This window comes from Ctenopharyngodon idella, chromosome 10, assembly GCF_019924925.1.
Source record: "Ctenopharyngodon idella isolate HZGC_01 chromosome 10, HZGC01, whole genome shotgun sequence".
Classification (NCBI taxonomy): domain Eukaryota; kingdom Metazoa; phylum Chordata; class Actinopteri; order Cypriniformes; family Xenocyprididae; genus Ctenopharyngodon; species Ctenopharyngodon idella.
The window spans coordinates 2277484-2296060 of NC_067229.1; the positions used below are offsets into that span (position 1 = coordinate 2277484).

General features: G+C 35.3%; 1 long non-coding RNA gene across 1 annotated transcript; it reads right to left on the minus strand.

Moving 5' to 3' along the window:
* Window positions 1–1872: 1872 nt before the first annotated feature.
* LOC127521481 (uncharacterized) lies at window positions 1873–14333 on the minus strand. The gene is made up of 4 exons (XR_007932369.1): window positions 14104–14333; window positions 9721–9801; window positions 4324–4532; window positions 1873–2724 (listed from the first exon to the last, which is right to left on the minus strand). It is a non-coding gene; the product is annotated as an uncharacterized LOC127521481 (long non-coding RNA).
* Window positions 14334–18577: the final 4244 nt, after the last annotated feature.

Here is an 18577-nt window from a genome sequence, read left to right on the forward strand (position 1 = left end):
GACAGGTACTTTTTAGACAAATGGATAGACAGACAGACAGGTACTTTTTTCAGATGAATGACAGATAGATAGACAGGAATTGTTTCATATGAATGATAGACAGACAGAAATATACTTTTTAGATGAATGGACAGACAGGTACTTTTTAGACGAATGATAGACAGATAGACAGATACTTTTTAGATGAATGGATACAGACAGGTACTTTTTAGATGAATGACAGACAGATAATTTTTAGATGAATGGATACAGACAGACAGGTACTTTTTAGATGAACGATAGACAGATAATTTTTAGATGAATGATAGACATAATTTTTAGATGAATGGATAGACTGACAGACAGGTACTCTTTTCAGATGAATGGATAAATAGATAGTTTTTCAGACAGACACTTTTTTCATCCCTTGGAAAAAGAGTCTTGTCTGTCTGTCTACCCATTTGGATTTTTCTTTTTTCCGATGGATGGATAGATAGACAGACAGACTTTTTCATATTAACATATTTTTTCAGATACTTAAACGGATATAAATGGATATATGATATGATAACAGACAGATACGTTTTCAGACTAACACACAGACCGATACTTTTTTCAGACAAAAGGATAGAAAAACAGATACTTTTTTCCTCCAGACAAATTGATAGATCGATACTTTCCAGACAGACAGACGCTTTTTCAGATGAACAGACACAACAAAATGCTTTCATTAGGGTTACAAAACAGATCTGCTGAACTGAAACTTCCTGTAACCTGCTCTCTTTATACACTCATGTCAACATGGAATCAAAATGGACCTTTTTATTTTGTTTAATGCATAATCAAAATGTAAAAACTTGCTTCGAAATGTCTTTGCCTTTCGTTTGACGTAACCAGTCCCTCTTATTTTTCAGTTCATCTATCATCCACTTTTCACCACCCAATCAACTACTGATAGAACAAATAAAAATTCATATGGAAATGATCAGATCACCGCAGTCAATGGCGCTTCACGCTGACGGTGATTTTCAAACTGTCAGTTGGAGAAAAACTTTCTTGATGGAAAACAGCAGTAATGAACTTGGAATTCTATCTTTGGCATGAAATGGGATTGGGGCCGGAAATATGAGCAAGGGGTTTAATCTTCTCATTCTCTGATGGATGTGAGCTCGCAAGTGAATAAAGCCGCCAACAGACAGAGATCAGAGAAGAGCTTAGTCAGATATTGGGTGTTAGATGTTTCCAGAACCCTGTTTGCGGCGATGAGCCGGGGAAATGTTTGCCGGCCTCAGCTTTTCTTCCAGCGGTGTAACAACTGAAGAGGAACAACAACCCAGAACAAAAAACCACAGGAGCCATTACTGAAGCGCAACAGAGCCGCCTTCGACAAGATGGGATTTCTTATTGCTTCGGCTGACTTTTGGAGACACTTCGGCACACAAATAAATAGACAGTTGGTTTTGAAAGGGCTTTTGGGATAGTTTAAGCTCACTGTTGCAGACTACTGAGTTTATAAGAAGGACTGTATACTAATACTTTACTGACTGCCAGTACACTGCCTTCAGGTTTTATCTAAACGTTTTTACTTGATGTATTCCTGACATTTTGGAAAATGAAGACTTTTTACATTTGACTTTTTTTTTTAATGGTAATCAAGCACCACTTTCCCTCAAGTTTCATTAAGGTAATTAAAAAAATTCATTAAAACTGTAATATTTAATACATTATTTAAATATATATATATATATATATATATATATATATATGTGTATGTGTGCGTGTGTGATATATATATATATATATATATATATATATATATGTGTATGTGTGCGTGTGTGTGATATATATATATATGTGTATGTGTGCGTGTGTGTGATATATATATATATATATATATATAATTGTTTATGTAAAATAAATGAATAAATTATGAAAATGATAAAAATTGTGTTATGGTTTGTTCTTTGAATGAAATTTCTTTTTTGAAGTTTTGAAGATTTTTATGGTAGTTTGTATGAACTGCTGGAGTTGGTCTACTTTCATTCACGTCTCTGACTGTCATTTGTTCTCTTACTGTCACAAAACCCAGAGGACAGTCCATCCACAGACCGGAGGATTCTGACATCCATCAAAACCTGATGAAACCAACAAGACCCAAAAACCAGGCGAAACCTGAACATCAGTACATTCGATCACTCTCACAGTTTCTCAGAGGTTTCTCTTTTTAAAGCTCACAAGACAATGTCCGAGAGCTATTTTACTTCCACAACTTACTTCTGATGCATTTCCATCAGGAAAAAGTGTCCAAAAAAAAAAAAAATCAGCTATTTTATGATGGAATGGATTGTGGAAAAAGTTAGTTTTGGAAGAATTTGTTCATACCGTGATCTGTGGCACAGTTTGAGAGATCGCTGATCTTATTTGAGGGGTTTTGAGGGGTTGAGGGGTTTGCATATTGTAATGCGAGTGTTTGTCATGTTCTCTCAGATCGTTTGACTGCGTTTTTGGAGATTGTGATGGTGCAGCGCTGAACAGCGGCCCGGTTTCCCTGCACCTCCAGCCCAGCGGCACCATGTCAAATCCATAAATAAAACTCGTGGCAATAAAGCAGCGGGGAAGTGATCCCTCTGCGGGCATCCTTTACCCTCGATGAGACACGTCTGGCCACTCCATCCATTCATTATAGATGTGGCCCGCATCACTGGCACAGCTCATACTGTGAAATACTCACCTGCTGCTCCTCTACTGGAAAAGAGAGGGAAGAAGATGGGCGAATGTCACAAAACAAACTGTATTACATTATAATATCAAATGTGCTTTTGTATAAGGGCCATTCTACAGAATTGGTTGAAAGTCAGAGTTGAAAAAATCTTGAAAAAACGTGGCTTTTTACACAAATTTTGTTTGTATGCAAATTGTATAATATCTAAGGTACACATTTCTAGTAATTGTGCAGGTAATTCTCATGTTGTATTTTCAGAAAGTTTTGGAATATTTTTCCTCTCCCCAAATTTGTCACTACCGAAACACAATAATTTAATAAGAAGGGTTACATTGACCTATTAAGATTTTGATTCGCATTTACAAGGTAGATGTATTTTTTTTTCAAAGGTTTTCAAAGGTAAATCAATAACAATTTTAACAATATTTCAAGTGTAATTTATGAGATTTGTTGTATTTTATATCCAATCTTCCTTTGTAAAAGTCAAAGTTTATCACACCGATTTCAAAGTTAAGGATTCATTAGTCTGAATATACATTGAACCAAACACTATAATAACATCTTAGTTGATAATTCAATATACTTTATTTTTGACAAAACATCCAATGTTTCGGTCATGACTGCACATTTTCGGCAGTGACAGTAATGTTTTAGTAGTGACCACATCACATTACAGGATTTTAACTCACATACTAAAACACTAATGATTTGCATAATAAAACATACTAAAATTCTAATGATTTGCATAACTGTATTAAAACTTTATTTCCCCCAAATAAACGATTATGTGTTCCCTTTTGTCACTACCAAAATAATGATGTCACTACCGAAACGTGGTGAAGTTTCGGTAGTGACAATTTTAGACACTTTTGAGCCTAGCTCAAAGATGCTAATCAGCACATGGTTACCTAGCACAGTTCTGAACAGTTGTACACACATAAAAACTAAATTTAATGGAATAACACCCAAAAAAGTTTGCTTAATTGCAGAAAAAAGGTGTTTGGTAGTGACGTTTCTTAAAGTTACACACAGATTTTCAGACTTTTGAACACATTTAACTCAAAATGATGGTCCTATCTACTATGAAAGAGAGGCTATGAGAGGGAGGGACACAGGAATATTTCCTGATCAAAAATGTAGAAGTGTGTTAAAATCAGTCTCAGCCAACGGACTAAAACATTCACTGTTTCGGTAGTGACATGAAAATGCGGGACACATTTTTTACATAAAGTTTCATGATTTAAAAATAAAATAAACTTTTTTTTACTTCACTTTTCATATATCAAAAATATATTTTAAAAAACAACAATGAAAAAAATTGCAAAAATTATTTCAATATCATTTTCACAAGTTGAAATTTAGGGGTTAGGGTTCAAGACAGACACCTCCCAACTGAAAGTACCCAATAAATGATGATTTTATATATATTAAGCTTACTGATTTTTTAAATACTATTGTGAGATTCAATAAATAATAGAAGGATCTTAGTAAACATCTATAATTTGAATACTTATATGCTTTTTAAATGGGGCAGCAGTTTGCAAAAATTCTGTAGAATGGCCCATATATATATATATATATATATATATATAAAAATTAAGCAGGTTTTCAGCCCATCTCACCCAGTCCCAACAATAGGAGCCGTCAGTGGGCGAGTGACTGTATTTTAGTCTCGGCGTGTCACACCGGTTGGCCGGACTCCACCGTGTGAATGCATGGATCTACAGGAAGGTGTTGAGACAGCAGCTGACAGAGTGACTAATGCTGCGGGGTTGGTGAAAGCAGCCGCGGCCAGACACATTGTTCCCTCATCTTCATCATCCTCCTCCTCCTGCAAGTACACTCATATTTATAGACTCCCAGCAGCACTTGTTTCATCCTGTGGTGTAATGCAAGCGAGTCAAAAGCACTAAACCACAACCAGAGCAGATATTGGAGTAAATGATGCTTTTTCCGAAACAGGACATTAGAAAAAGTGGGAACAGAAGAAGTGAACACACTCGTGTTAAGACAGAGATGTTTAGTTAACATCAGGATTAAAAAAAATATATTTTAGTGAATCAGTTCAAATGGTCAGATTCAGTGATTTGACGAATCAATTCAGTGAATCCATGAGTCAAATTAGTAAAGGGGTGAGTCGATTCAATGATTCAGTGAGCCGACTGAGTGAATCAATGAATCGATTAATTGACTCAATGAGTAGGGCTGCATCCGAAATCTCATACTTCCCTACTATATAGTAGTTGAAAAACAGTATGGGACAAAAGTAGTATGTTTGAATTCACAGTACTCATAATAGAATAGGCAAAAAGTACCCGGATGACCTACGACTTCCAGCGAGATTCTGAAGTGTGCATTTGATGGAGACCGGGAAGATGTTTTGGGTTGGGGATGCTGAATGGAGGGATGGATAAAGAAATAGTATATAAAGAAATAATATATAAAACACATCAATGCAACGAAGCATAAACAATCCCAGAGAACACTCTTTAAATAGAAATGTACAGTACAGAATGTTGTGTAGCGATACTTGCAATCGTTATGCAACAAGGAATGTTATTTGTAATATGCTATTTCAAAAAAGGGCTATTGAAGTATTTTTGCAGGTAATATTAAACGGGCCACATCGACATGGTGACTTGCGCACCAGTAGGCGGCGGGAAAGTCACTGTCTTAATGAGTGAGTCATTGAATCATTCATTCAAAAACTTGATTCTTTCAGGAGCGAAACATGTTGCTCAGATGTGAGCAGTTACTTAATTTTAACTTCTTGTTTATTTAACTTTTCTATATCAATGTTTGTTAATTTTGTTGGCATTTTTTTGTGAACATTTGTGAATGGCAGTGCAACGCAACTGATGCTGGTAGGTCACAATGACAACATGGCGAATGTAGTACATCCAGATTACATTCATACTACACACTCATATTTTTAGGAACTGTGAATTACTTATTCAAAATAATTACCTAATTCTGACGTAGCCTAGATTCTGTGAATCAATTAATAGATTCAGTGAATCAACGAGTCGGTTCAGTGAATCAGTTGACTCAATGGATTCAACTCTGATTCAATTATTAATTTATAGCACTAATAAATGTTCATGGAAATATTCAGTATAGCTTTTTTAGCTTAAAAATAATGCCAAATGTTTATAAATAATACATCTATAAATAAATAAGTTTGTAAACATTTTCACCTAGATTTTACTTGCATTAAACTTTGTGAATGTACTCGGTTTTGTGGAAATGGTGGTTCATCTGCATGCAAAACAAGTCATTAACATTAAGATAATTCTCAAACAATGTCTTAAGGCTGAAACATTATTATTTTCCAATAATACTAAACGCAATTGAAGTTTTTCCATGGATTGATAGATTTCAAGTCACACAATGCACAATATAAATAAACAGACTAATAGTGAATCTGAAGGCCTGTGAGCTCAACGCTAACGATAGTCGGATGAAACGGTGAAGCGCTAATTGCTACGGAGGACTGATCAGGCTGTAATGAAGATAATCTGGAAAATATTTTGTTCCACACGTTAAGCCTATAACGGCCCCCACTCGCAGTTAGCTGACGGAGTGATTCGTGTAGGATGTGATTTCTGTAATGCGTACTGGCCGGGGATTTGCCGCTGTAGATTAGCTCAGAGCGCACTGCACTTCAGCGGCGGTCAGGCCGCCTTCTCAAACGCTGCCAATGCGCACATTAAAACCTTAATAAGTGTTTAATGCCTTTGAATGAGGGCAGCATCAGCAAACAATGACTTTCTGCAGCACGTCTTATTTTCCACATGTTCAATACGTGATGCGAGATATCTAAGATGTATGGACAGCAATAGCATGGTTGCTATGGAAGCAGCATGTGGTTTTGAGGTATTTCTGTGAAATACATTTTTTAGCATACACACATATTGGAAAAATCATTCAACATATACTGTAGCATGTTTTTGCTTCAGGTTTGAACAAACCTCTAACAGTAAGAATTAAAGCTCAGTGAGAGCATTATCCTGCAGCGTTTGAATGATTTCTCAAATCATGCGTCTTTAAGCAACCTCATGCTAAAAACCTCTCAAAACACTCTCGCAACCAGCAGCAATGTGCTAAAAACAGTTCAAACTAGTGCTGCACGATTCTGGATAAATTGAGAATCACAGTTTTTCTTGTTCCAAACTGATCATGATTCTCTCACGATTCTGAACAGAATTCATCTGAATTAATTATTAAAAAAAAAAAAACAGTTTGAATGAATGATTCAATGACTCACTCATAAATAATTCACTTGCTTCATTACTGGATGAATCAGCGTTTTGAATGAATCTCTTGAATGAATGATTCAATGACTCACTCAAATACTTCACTTGCTTCATTACTGGATGAATCAGCATTTTGAATAAATCTCTTGAAGGAATAATTCAATGACTCACTCATAAATACTTCACTTGCTTCATTACTGGATGAATCAGCATTTTGAATGAATCTCTTGAATGAATGATTCAATGACTCACTCATAAATACTGCACTTGCTTCATTACTGGATGAATCAGCGTTTTGAATGAATCTCTTGAATGAATGATTCAATGACTCATTAATAAATACTTCATTTGCTTCATTACTGGATGAATCTGTGTTTTTGAATGAAATTCTTGAATGAATGATTCAATGACTCACTCATAAATACTTCACTTGCTTCATTACTGGATGAATCAGCGTTTTGAATGAATCTCTTGAATGAATGATTCAATGACTCACTCAAATACTTCACTTGCTTCATTACTGGATGAATCAGCGTTTTGAATGAATCTCTTGAATGAATGATTCAATGACTCATTAATAAATACTTCATTTGCTTCATTACTGGATGAATCTGTGTTTTTGACTGAAATTCTTGAATGAATGATTCAATGACTCACTCATAAATACTGCACTTGCTTCATTACTGGATGAATCAGCGTTTTGAATGAATCTCTTGAATGAATGATTCAATGACTCATTAATAAATACTTCATTTGCTTCATTACTGGATGAATCTGTGTTTTTGACTGAAATTCTTGAATGAATGATTCAATGACTCACTCATAAATACTGCACTTGCTTCATTACTGGATGAATCAGCGTTTTGAATGAATCTCTTGAATGAATGATTCAATGACTCATTAATAAATACTTCATTTGCTTCATTACTGGATGAATCTGTGTTTTTGAATGAAATTCTTGAATGAATGATTCAATGACTCACTCATAAATACTTCACTTGCTTCATGTCTGGATGAATCAGCATTTTTGAATGAATCTCTTGAATGAATGATTCAATGACTCATTAATAAATACTTCATTTGCTTCATTACTGGATGAATCTGTGTTTTTGAATGAAATTCTTGAATGAATGATTCAATGACTCACTCATAAATACTGCACTTGCTTCATTACTGGATGAATCAGCGTTTTGAATGAATCTCTTGAATGAATGATTCAATGACTCATTAATAAATACTTCATTTGCTTCATTACTGGATGAATCTGTGTTTTTGAATGAAATTCTTGAATGAATGATTCAATGACTCACTCATAAATACTTCACTTGCTTCATGTCTGGATGAATCAGCATTTTTAAATGAATCTCTTGAATGAATGATTCAATGACTCACTCATAAATACTTCACTTGCTTCATTACTGGATGAATCAGCGTTTTGAATGAATCTCTTGAATGAATCATTCAATGACTCACTCATAAATACTTCACTTGCTTCATTACTGGATGAATCAGCGTTTTGAATGAATCTCTTGAATGAATGATTCAATGACTCATTAATAAATACTTCATTTGCTTCATTACTGGATGAATCAGCATTTTTTAACAAATCCTCGAATGAATGATTCAATGACAAATACATGTTGCCACCTACTGGTATAACGATGTAATTGATACAATCTTTATTTGAAGTGTCAAGTTACTTTCAAAAGGTGATTTGCTTTATTTCGATCACTTCCGCAGACATCAGTGTTTATATACGAACTATAAACTTTTATCTCAGTACCTCTGTGATAAATTGAATATTTGTAATAATAATAATACTGTGTGGTTGAAAATACTCTTTGTGGAGCCGTTTCATATCTATACATGATAACTGCTCTCTCTGGATCAAACGCAGATCTGAATGTTCACTGTGATCGTACTTGTCTAAGGTTTAATAGGTGAATCATTGTCATTTAGGAATGAGATCTTGTGGGTGTTTGAATCAAGACCACAATCTTTTAACGATTAATCGTGCAGCTCTAGTTTCAAGCAACTCAGCAGTATAGCAATGTGCTACAAACCATTCCAAAACACAACAATCAAATAACAATGAGCAAACAACAAAAACATACAGACTGCATTTACAGCCATCCAACAATGCACTAAAAATCTGTCCAAACACTTTAACCACATAACAATGTGCTAAAACCATTGAAATACCCTCACTATCGCATAGTTAAATTCACCTCAAAACTCAATTCATTCAAAACACTCTCGCAACCACGCAGCAATGCGCTAAACACACTCAAAACAACCTAGCAACTGCAAGGAAAAGTATAAATAAATGAAAACAAATCAAATAAAAATGTACAAAAATAAAAATAAACATGGCTAATCAATGACTAAAAATAAAAATGAATAAATAAAAATTGAACAATTAAAATAAATATAAAAAAATAAAACTAATAAATAAAATATCCAAAAATAAATACATTTTTAAAAATATATTAAAATAAATAAAAATATTTAATAATAAAAATAATTAAATGTAAATATAATAAAAATATCCAAAACATGATTCAGTGAGTGAAATAATATAAAAAAGCAAAATGTTCATAAATTTAATGGCAAAACAGAAAACGTTTGGGCTAATATAGTCTAAAGTAACTCTTTTTCTGGCCTTCATGTACTTTTTTTTTTCTCAAAATGACATGGAATTCGAGTACATACTAAAACAATTCTTAAAGTGCTTTATATTTCAAGAGTTGCACCAAACTTTACCTGAGATCCACTTTAATTGTTGCTCTGACTGAATAACCAAACGAATCTCAATGGAGCGCAGACATGTGAGCTGGATCCGAGCTGCGAAAATAAGAAAACGAATCAATTATTGCCACGGCGGTGTCATTATTCTCCAGTCAAAACAAATCAAAAAGGTTCCTCTGATAAATAATGATTATTTTTCTTTGAAAGCAACATTGTGAAATGACAAGCGAAAACAAAAAAAGAACCCGAGTCAGAGATGAAAGTCAGGGGAAAGTCTCATGAGCGCGCAGAAGATGATGAGGGCGGCTTTGATCACCCGTCGATGAATTTGGAGAGTTTCGACACAAATCCAGTGGCGCTCGGCGAGTGAGGGTGAACTGACAGAACCCGGCTCGTCATCGGGCTCCGGGACGGGAAAAACAGCCTTGATTTTCACCAAAGCGCCTCTCCCAGAGGTTTAGCTTAACCCGTCTGCAACCTCAAAGCCAACCGATGTGTCATCTTACATCACAGGCCTCATCTCCAGAGTCATTCTGTAAAACGGACACATTTTCAGTTCCAGAAGATTTTTCCGGTACGTTTCCGAAGAGTGCCATTTCAAGCTAAAGAGAGAAACGTTAGTAAGGCTTTGTCCTGCTCCCATTAGCATTCAAGAGTCAACAAATAGGAACTGTAGAAAAAAAATATAAACATAACTTTTCTGTCTAATTCATTTGACGGGGTGGATGTTATGCTTGACGGATTTTGTTAAGCATGAAAAAGCAACAAATTATGAATGCTAAATGAGAGCAGACTTGCCAACTCCTGAACCGAGACTCAAAGGCAAATAAATATTTCATGTGAATTAAAATTGTTTTTTATAAAGGTCAACCAATACACATTGTATGTCATTATCTATGAATGGATATACATGTAAACACTTGCAATAAAATAGCATTTTTTTGCCATTGCAATCATCCACGTCAATCAATCCAACACCTCAAATGTATGGCAACCACAATGAAATGAGATAAAAACAATTCAAACACCTCAGCAGTACAACAGTATGCTAAAAACCAATTCTAAACCTCCAAACAATCTCAAAGCAACATGCAAAAAAACACCCATAACACATTCACAACCATGCAGCAATTCAAGAAAACTCAGTCCAAATACCTTAACCATAATAGCAATGTGCTAAAACCACAGGAACAACTTAGCAACATGTATAAAAATCTCCTAAAGACACATTAAACCCTTCTGGATGAATTGAGCATCACAATTTTTTAGTTTCAAACAGAGATCCCGATTCTCCCACGATTCTGAACATACAACGAAACAAAATAACATGTAATTTACATGTTAATAAATGTTCAATGTGAATGAATTATTTTTTTAAAAATTGGTTTGAATGAATGATTCAATGACTCACTCATAAATACTTCACTTGTTTTATTACCAGATGAATCAGCGTCTCTGAACGGATCTCTGAGTGAATGATTCAATGACTCACACAGAATGACTTAACTTGTTTCATTACTGGATGAATCAGCATTTTTAAACAAAACTCTTGAATAAAAGATTTATTGACAAATACATTTTTTAAAAGTTACTTGTCGCCACCTACTGGCATAACAACATAATTGATGCAATTGTTATTTGAAGCACCAAGTTAATTTCAAAAGGTGATTTTCCCTTTTTTTGATCGCTTCTGTAGACATCAGACCAACAACTTTCCTCCTTACTGACCTAATGCATAAACATTATGGGAAAAGTTCTAGCCAGATGGGATTTAAACTTTTCATACTTTCTTATCTGTTTTTATCTGTTTTGGAGCTCAACAGCCATTGCAATTGTGTGTTCAGCTACTCATGAGTGTCATACCGTCATGTTTAAAGCCAGTTCAGCTCAGTAAATGAATAACGAGTCTACAGATTACGTCTTTGCTCACTCATGTTACTCAAAATCGCTGGTCCACAAGCGAGCAGCTGGATGGAGCCCATTGATTGGCTCATGTTTACCGCCGCATTATTAACGTAAGGCACGGGTGATGAGTCGGTCATTGACGGAATTGACTGGAGTGTCTTCCGATTGTTGAGTGTGACCGAGCGGCCCACGCCGTCTACACACAAGGACTTGCTTTCAAGAGCACTACTTCTTTGTACACTCTCAATCAATTCCAGGAATAAATCGGCAAGGAAAGGCACAATGGGGGCCCACGCTCTCGCTGGAGGAAGATAAAACCCATTCAGCAGAGCCAAATACTGAGAAAAGTCAACGTAAAGACAAGTGAAACAGCAGAAAGTGAAGTCGTTTGTTCTCAGCACTGACGTTACTGTAAACTCATGCTGACTTACCTCAACAACAGGATTACATCATTGGTTGTGCGTCTCATAATCAATCACAATGTGGCAACTTTGAATATGCAGACGTGTGATTTATATACAGTATATAAGGAGTGGTTCCTACAAATGCATTGCATTTTGGTTGCAGGTAGGTTGTCAAAATAATCATAATGGCGTCAATGAGCCAGATAAATTACCAGCTTAAACCAGCAAAGGCTGTCAAACCACATTAGACCACTTTTTTTTTCCCTATCAGGGAAGCGTAAACAAAACATTCTACAAACGTGGTCATGTTATACCGCCACCAAATCAGCTAAATCCCAGCTAGACCAGCAAACAACCTAACTTAAACTGTTCCGGTTTTTAAACCACTCTTCTGCGACATAAGCTAACTGCTAACAACATCCAATGAAAAAAAGTGCTGTGAAGAAGCACAGAGCTTATAAAATAGAAACACGTTTTCTTTCCTTCGTTCATTCACAGAATCAGTCACATCAACCGCAGATGCTCTTTTAGCATTAGCGCGTTGTTCTGTGCGACAGTATCACAGGTCTTGAGTGAAGACAGATGTCCCATCAGCTCATACAGCCCCATTTACCTTCCTCCACCTGCCTGTCATGCAGCTAGCATCTCTAAAAACAACATCGAGGAGAAACTAGCGTGAGAAATTGGAGGGAGGAAGTGGCTGAAGAGTGTCAAGAACATTTCAGGCACGTTTTTGTGAGATTCACTCAAGTGTCTTAACAGTTTTAACAGCAACTTCTGCTCAGGAGTTAGCGGTTTATTAATAGACCAAAAGCACTGCATTATGGGTAAAGGCGGCCAAGTCACATATGACGGGTTAATTGACTGTGAGATGATGTTAATAAGGTTTTTCTGCTAGCATTAAGGTGGAGGAGTCTTGAGGTGTGATTATGGAACGGGAGACAGAGTGAGAGTTGTGCCAATAATAACCAGAAGATAATCCAGGGTCAGGAAGCCAATACTCGCTCAGGCGTAGCGTGCGGAAGCCACCCAAAAGCGCAAAGCTAAGACTCACGCTAATTTATTACATGTCAAAGAGACAAAGCTTAAAAGAGGAGAAATATTAAAACCAGACACAAAACGGCAAGGAGGTCAATTGAAAGCCTCGAATGTGAGCTCAAGCTAAAATATGAAACGAAACGCTAATGTAAAAGTTTGCTCAGGCAATGTCAAACTCTGAATTCATATGGCTAAGTTCGGATTAGCATACTACTCTTATGATTTATGCCATATGAAGAGAGGACAGAAATGTTCTGCTATATCAAAACCGTATTTGCCTAATAAATTAGCACATACACAAAAGCATGCTATGTAATTGAGAGGATATCAATCTCATGATGTTAGCTTATGTTTCTGTATGCTAGCGGACAGTATTTGTAAAAGAAATGCACGTGTTTTCATTCTTTTCCAATATTGCGTGTTTACACCCCAAAATGTAACTTATAAATTAGCAAACTAGTCATTTTAGTCGTTAGCTTATGTTTCTGTATGTTATTTCTAAAGGAAACACACGCTAAGAAACTAGTCATTCTAACCATTAGTCTGTTTCTGTATGCCATTTCTAAAGTAAACGCTCTTGTAAACTAGCCATTAGCTTATGTTTCTGTATGCTAACCACAGTATTTCTAAAGAAAACTGACTTGTAAACTAACAAACTAGCCATTAGCTTATGTTTCTGTATGCTAACGGACTGCATTTCTATACTGTGAACCGGCCAACTAACCATTTTAAACCATTAGCTTATGATTTTCTATGCTAACTGACAGTATTTCTACTGTGAACTGGCCAACCATTTTAACCACGAACTTGTTTCTTGTTTCTGTCTGCTAATTGACAGTATTTGTAAAGGAAACACACTAGCAGTCCCATGCTACGCCATCAACCATTCAGTACTACGAGCGCCACAACAGTTCCCTCCTCAAAGGTAAGTGACTCAGCTCCTCTGAGAAAACGTTTAATTCACCCTCTTGAGTTTGACAAGCGCTCTCCGTTCTAATCTCCACAATAACGGCCGACTCGAAGGACGTGGCCACAATAGCGGGACGCTCACCGAAGGGATTAGAGGTCGTTCAGTCGCCTGACAGTCATCGTATGGTCAATGAAGGCCTCTGCGCGGACACTGCTGATAGCCTTCGACCCTCCGGATAGATTAGTACCTGTAGAGTTATTATTCCATTATTCTGTCAACGAAATAGGTGTCGATCCTCGTGGCCTAATCATCGTGTCCGCCGGACGACGTGTGCGCTTTCATTTTCACAGTGATTAAAGATGTCAGCTGAAGCTGAGGTCACGGCAGAACATGAAGGGAAAACAAACGTGTTAAATGAACTCTTTAGGTAGTGATTTAACAGCATGTGACCGTTTTAAGAGGAAACGCAAGAATCTGAATCATCATAATTTATGTTCTCACCATATTCATGCAGGAGAAAAGCATTGAATTTTCAATTCAAATCTGTTACTTTCATACATGATTTTTTAAATGCGATTTCAGTTCAAATTAAAATGATTTTAAAAAGTTAAATATATTTTGACATTTTTCTTAATTTGACCAGATAAATATGATTTTTAAATATTTAACTTGTTTTTTTTAAATGTGACGTATATTTTCTTTTTTTTTTCATAATTTTAATTCACTTTTAATCCGTTTACTCTGACTAAATATTAACAAAAATCTTTAATTTTAAATCATATTTATTATGAAAAAATGTCAAAATATATTTCAAGTTCATAACTGTGTTTAAATTATATTTAACACAATGTGAATTCAGTTAAAATGATCTAAAATTATATTAAAAATATTAAATATTTTCACTTTTGCATACTTTCTCTTTTGTTTAACATTTTAAGAATTTAAATACATGAAATATATTTTCCAATTTTTGCATAATTTGATTTCAGATAAATATTTAAATATAATTTTTTTTATTTATTTGCAATTTTATTTTTTTTGCATAATTTAAATTTATGCTCAACATTGTAAAATTATTTAAAATGATTACAAAACTGTAAAATATATTTTCGCATATTTTTTAAAAATATTTTAAATCTGAATTTTTTTTCTGAATTCAAATTATGCAAAAACATTTAAATCATATTTAACAATTTTACTTCAGTTAATTTTTTTTTTTTTAAAGTTTTTTGCATAATTTGACCAGATAAATGGTTTAATATTATTCAAAAATAATATATATTTTTTTGTATAATTGACAAAATTATAGTTTAACTGGAAATTACACACAATAAAATATTCTTTAAAAGTTAGTGATTTTTACTTTGATTTTTGTTGTTTCTTCTCACATCACGTCTGATTTCTCAGAATGCTCTTCACTCACACGGTTTCACATTTAAAATGGTTCTAATAATTATTTACGCATATGTTAATGAGGTAATCAAAGCACCTTTTTAGAAGCCGATGTTAAACTTTCGTTTACATAAAGTCAATGCACATGATGTATGCCTCCACTTCCCATAATCCTCTCTATTCCAGTGTTGACCTTGCATCGTGACCTTCAACATGCCCTTTAATTTGATGATGACACCAGAAAGAGCGTCACTGGGAATGAGGACGCTGCTTAATCCAGTTAGTTGTAATTGGTGGAGCGTCTTCTGTCCGCCTGCCCTTTCTCCTGACCGGCCAAATGAAGTTACCCAATGTCAAATGCCAGAGCGCCGACATATTGGCTTTCTTTCCAAATTTCCCGGCTTGTCATGGATGTCCTAATAAGCAGCAGTGATGTCTGTATTTACAGCTTCCCATTGGTCAAAGCACATCAACAGTCTTATCATTCGAGTTACTGCCAAACAGTCTATAAATAGGAAAGTCACATGACGGCTTTGAGTGACAAAAAGGCAGACATTTAATTAGTAAAATCAAGCAAAGTTAAGGCCTGTTCACACCAGGAACGACTGACATAAACGTACCAACAGCTCGAACGTCACGTACGTCTACGTTCTCCTGCCACAACAGTCGAGTGTTTTTAGTCATGATGCAAGCGAGGATCTTTCCCCGGGACACTGCAGCGGTTCTGCCACGTACGTTTCAATGAAATTTCAGACGGCAACATTTCACTCCAGCTTAATCACATCTGTGCCGCGCAAACAGCCTCGACACGTGTGAATTATATATGGATGCATCACTGTAATGGCTTCACTGTCACTGCCAACGGCTTCGGCTTATTATTCGACTTATTATGCAGCTGCGACGGTGAGAAATTAACTTTCATATCAGTCAGACGGGATTTTATAGATGGATTCTCGTGGTGCTGCTATGACAAAGAACTATTCATTTTCCTTAGATAAAAAAGCTTTGTAATGAGGGCGAATCTTACAAAAACCTGGCAGGAAAATCCTGGTATATATTTCACCCCATAATATATTTATATATATGTTACGGAATAATGAATTTGACATTTGTCTAACAGATTTACTCACTTCACTCACCCTTACGTGGCTACAAACCCGAATGATTTTCTTTCTTCCATACAAACCAAGAGAAGAAATACTGCAGAAAGTCCAGACCCGCTGTTTACCACAATGAAAGTGGGTAAAAAAATCTCTTCTGAAGTCACATGACAGCTTTGTGTGAAGAAAAGACAGACATTTAATTAGTAAAATCAAGCAAAATAACACATTTGAAACCATCGTGAAATTCCCGTATGGTAGGTTTTCTTGAAGTAGCCTCAAAACATCTATATTTCCCCTAACAAAAGCAAAAAACCAAGCTGCAACGTTTGTACAACGTTTACAACATTTTTAAAATAAATGTAATTTGTACATTTAAAACTTTTTTTGTTTGAAAGCACAATGAAAATGATTTAAAAATTTATTTTCATGACCAAAATACAACCAGGCCACACTACATTTGTAAACATTTTGTTAACGTTAAAAAAACTATACGGTTGAATTTCACAATCCGACATTCACACAGTGCTATTTTAATTTTTATTTTAGCTTTTATTATTTTTAGTTTAATTTTTAGTAATTTCGTTACATGCTTTTGTCATTTTATTAGGTTTTTTTTTTTTTAATTGCTGTTTGGGTTTAATTTATTTAGTTTTTTTTTTCTTTTTATTTTATTTCAGCTTTATTTCAGTTAATAGAAATGTTTTATTAGTTTTAGGGTACGTTTACAAGACAACGTACTAAAAACAGAGACGTCTGTCCTTTGCGTTTTTCGCATACAGACGACAACGTTGTCAAAACAATCCCCGTTCACACAAATCCGTGAAAACGAATAAAAACGCTGTATTCTGCTGCCAGGCCAGTAGATGGCAATGTCACTTTGTAAAGAAACACTACGGCCTATATACTGAACATGTAATAAATATACCGTTGTAAAATACCTAAAAATACCGTTGTCACGTAAATCAACGGCCAAAACGCATACGTTTTCTGTTTTTAGTTGAAAATGGTGTCATGGCCTGTTAGTTAACGATAACATCCCTGCTTTTGCATATTTAAATTTACTACTTCACTATCAGTCATGTGACATGCAAGAACCAATAGCGGTCACATCATTGGCGTCAAACCCATCACACGTCTTTGCGCACATGTGAATATATGCAAATGAGATTTCTGGACATTTTTGTGCTTGAACATTCTTCAAAACATCTGCTTTTGTGTCCCATTTTTGCATTAACTAACGCTTCACAGTAAGTAAAACTAGATGATTGGCTGTGGATGTTGGCTTTGATTTGATCTGGAGATGTTAGAGAGTTATGGGGTCTAACAAGACTGCAATTTCACTCGACACATGAATCTCACCCATAATATTGAACCTTCAGTCTTGGTTCAGAGCTCAAACATTGACTCGGGACACTGGAAGGATTCCCGCTCAGCCGGCACAAAGGCATTCTGGGAGGCGCAGCATCCAAGACAATAGGCCATGAATTACAGCGCCTCCATTCTCGATAGCTCTCGCTACATTTCCAGGCCTCCCGGCAAGAGCTCGTGGCTCCGACATTGATTCGCTGCTCATCAGAGGAGAAAGAGAAGAGCTCCAGATGGTATGGATTATTTCACGGAGTCCGCATTGATGGCCTGCGTCCGATACACGGAAAAGGATATGCGGAAAAGCACAGGTCACTGGCCGCGTCTGTGTTTCCAGCATCGATTTTGGAAGGACAGATATTAGAATTGATATGAGGTGCTTTCCCATGAATAATGTGAAGAAAAAATTGACAAAAATGGCATCATCATCTAAAAAGGACTGACTAATATGGTTTTTTGAGATGAATCGAGACTAGTTTTGGTGAATATTAAACCACCAAGAAAACTCGCCAAAATAAAGGCTCTGTTTGACTTGATATTGTGACAAATATATTACTATTATATATTAAAATGTATTCTCAAAGTAATAATAATAATAATAAAAGAAATTATTTCAGGCAATGTCACAATTAATGTTTTAATTTTTTTTTTTTTTTTAATTTTATGACATAATTTGATTACTACTTTTTTTATTATAATTTTGTATTAAGTCATAAATCCAGTTAAGAGACAGAACAAGCTTGAAGTCTGAAGGT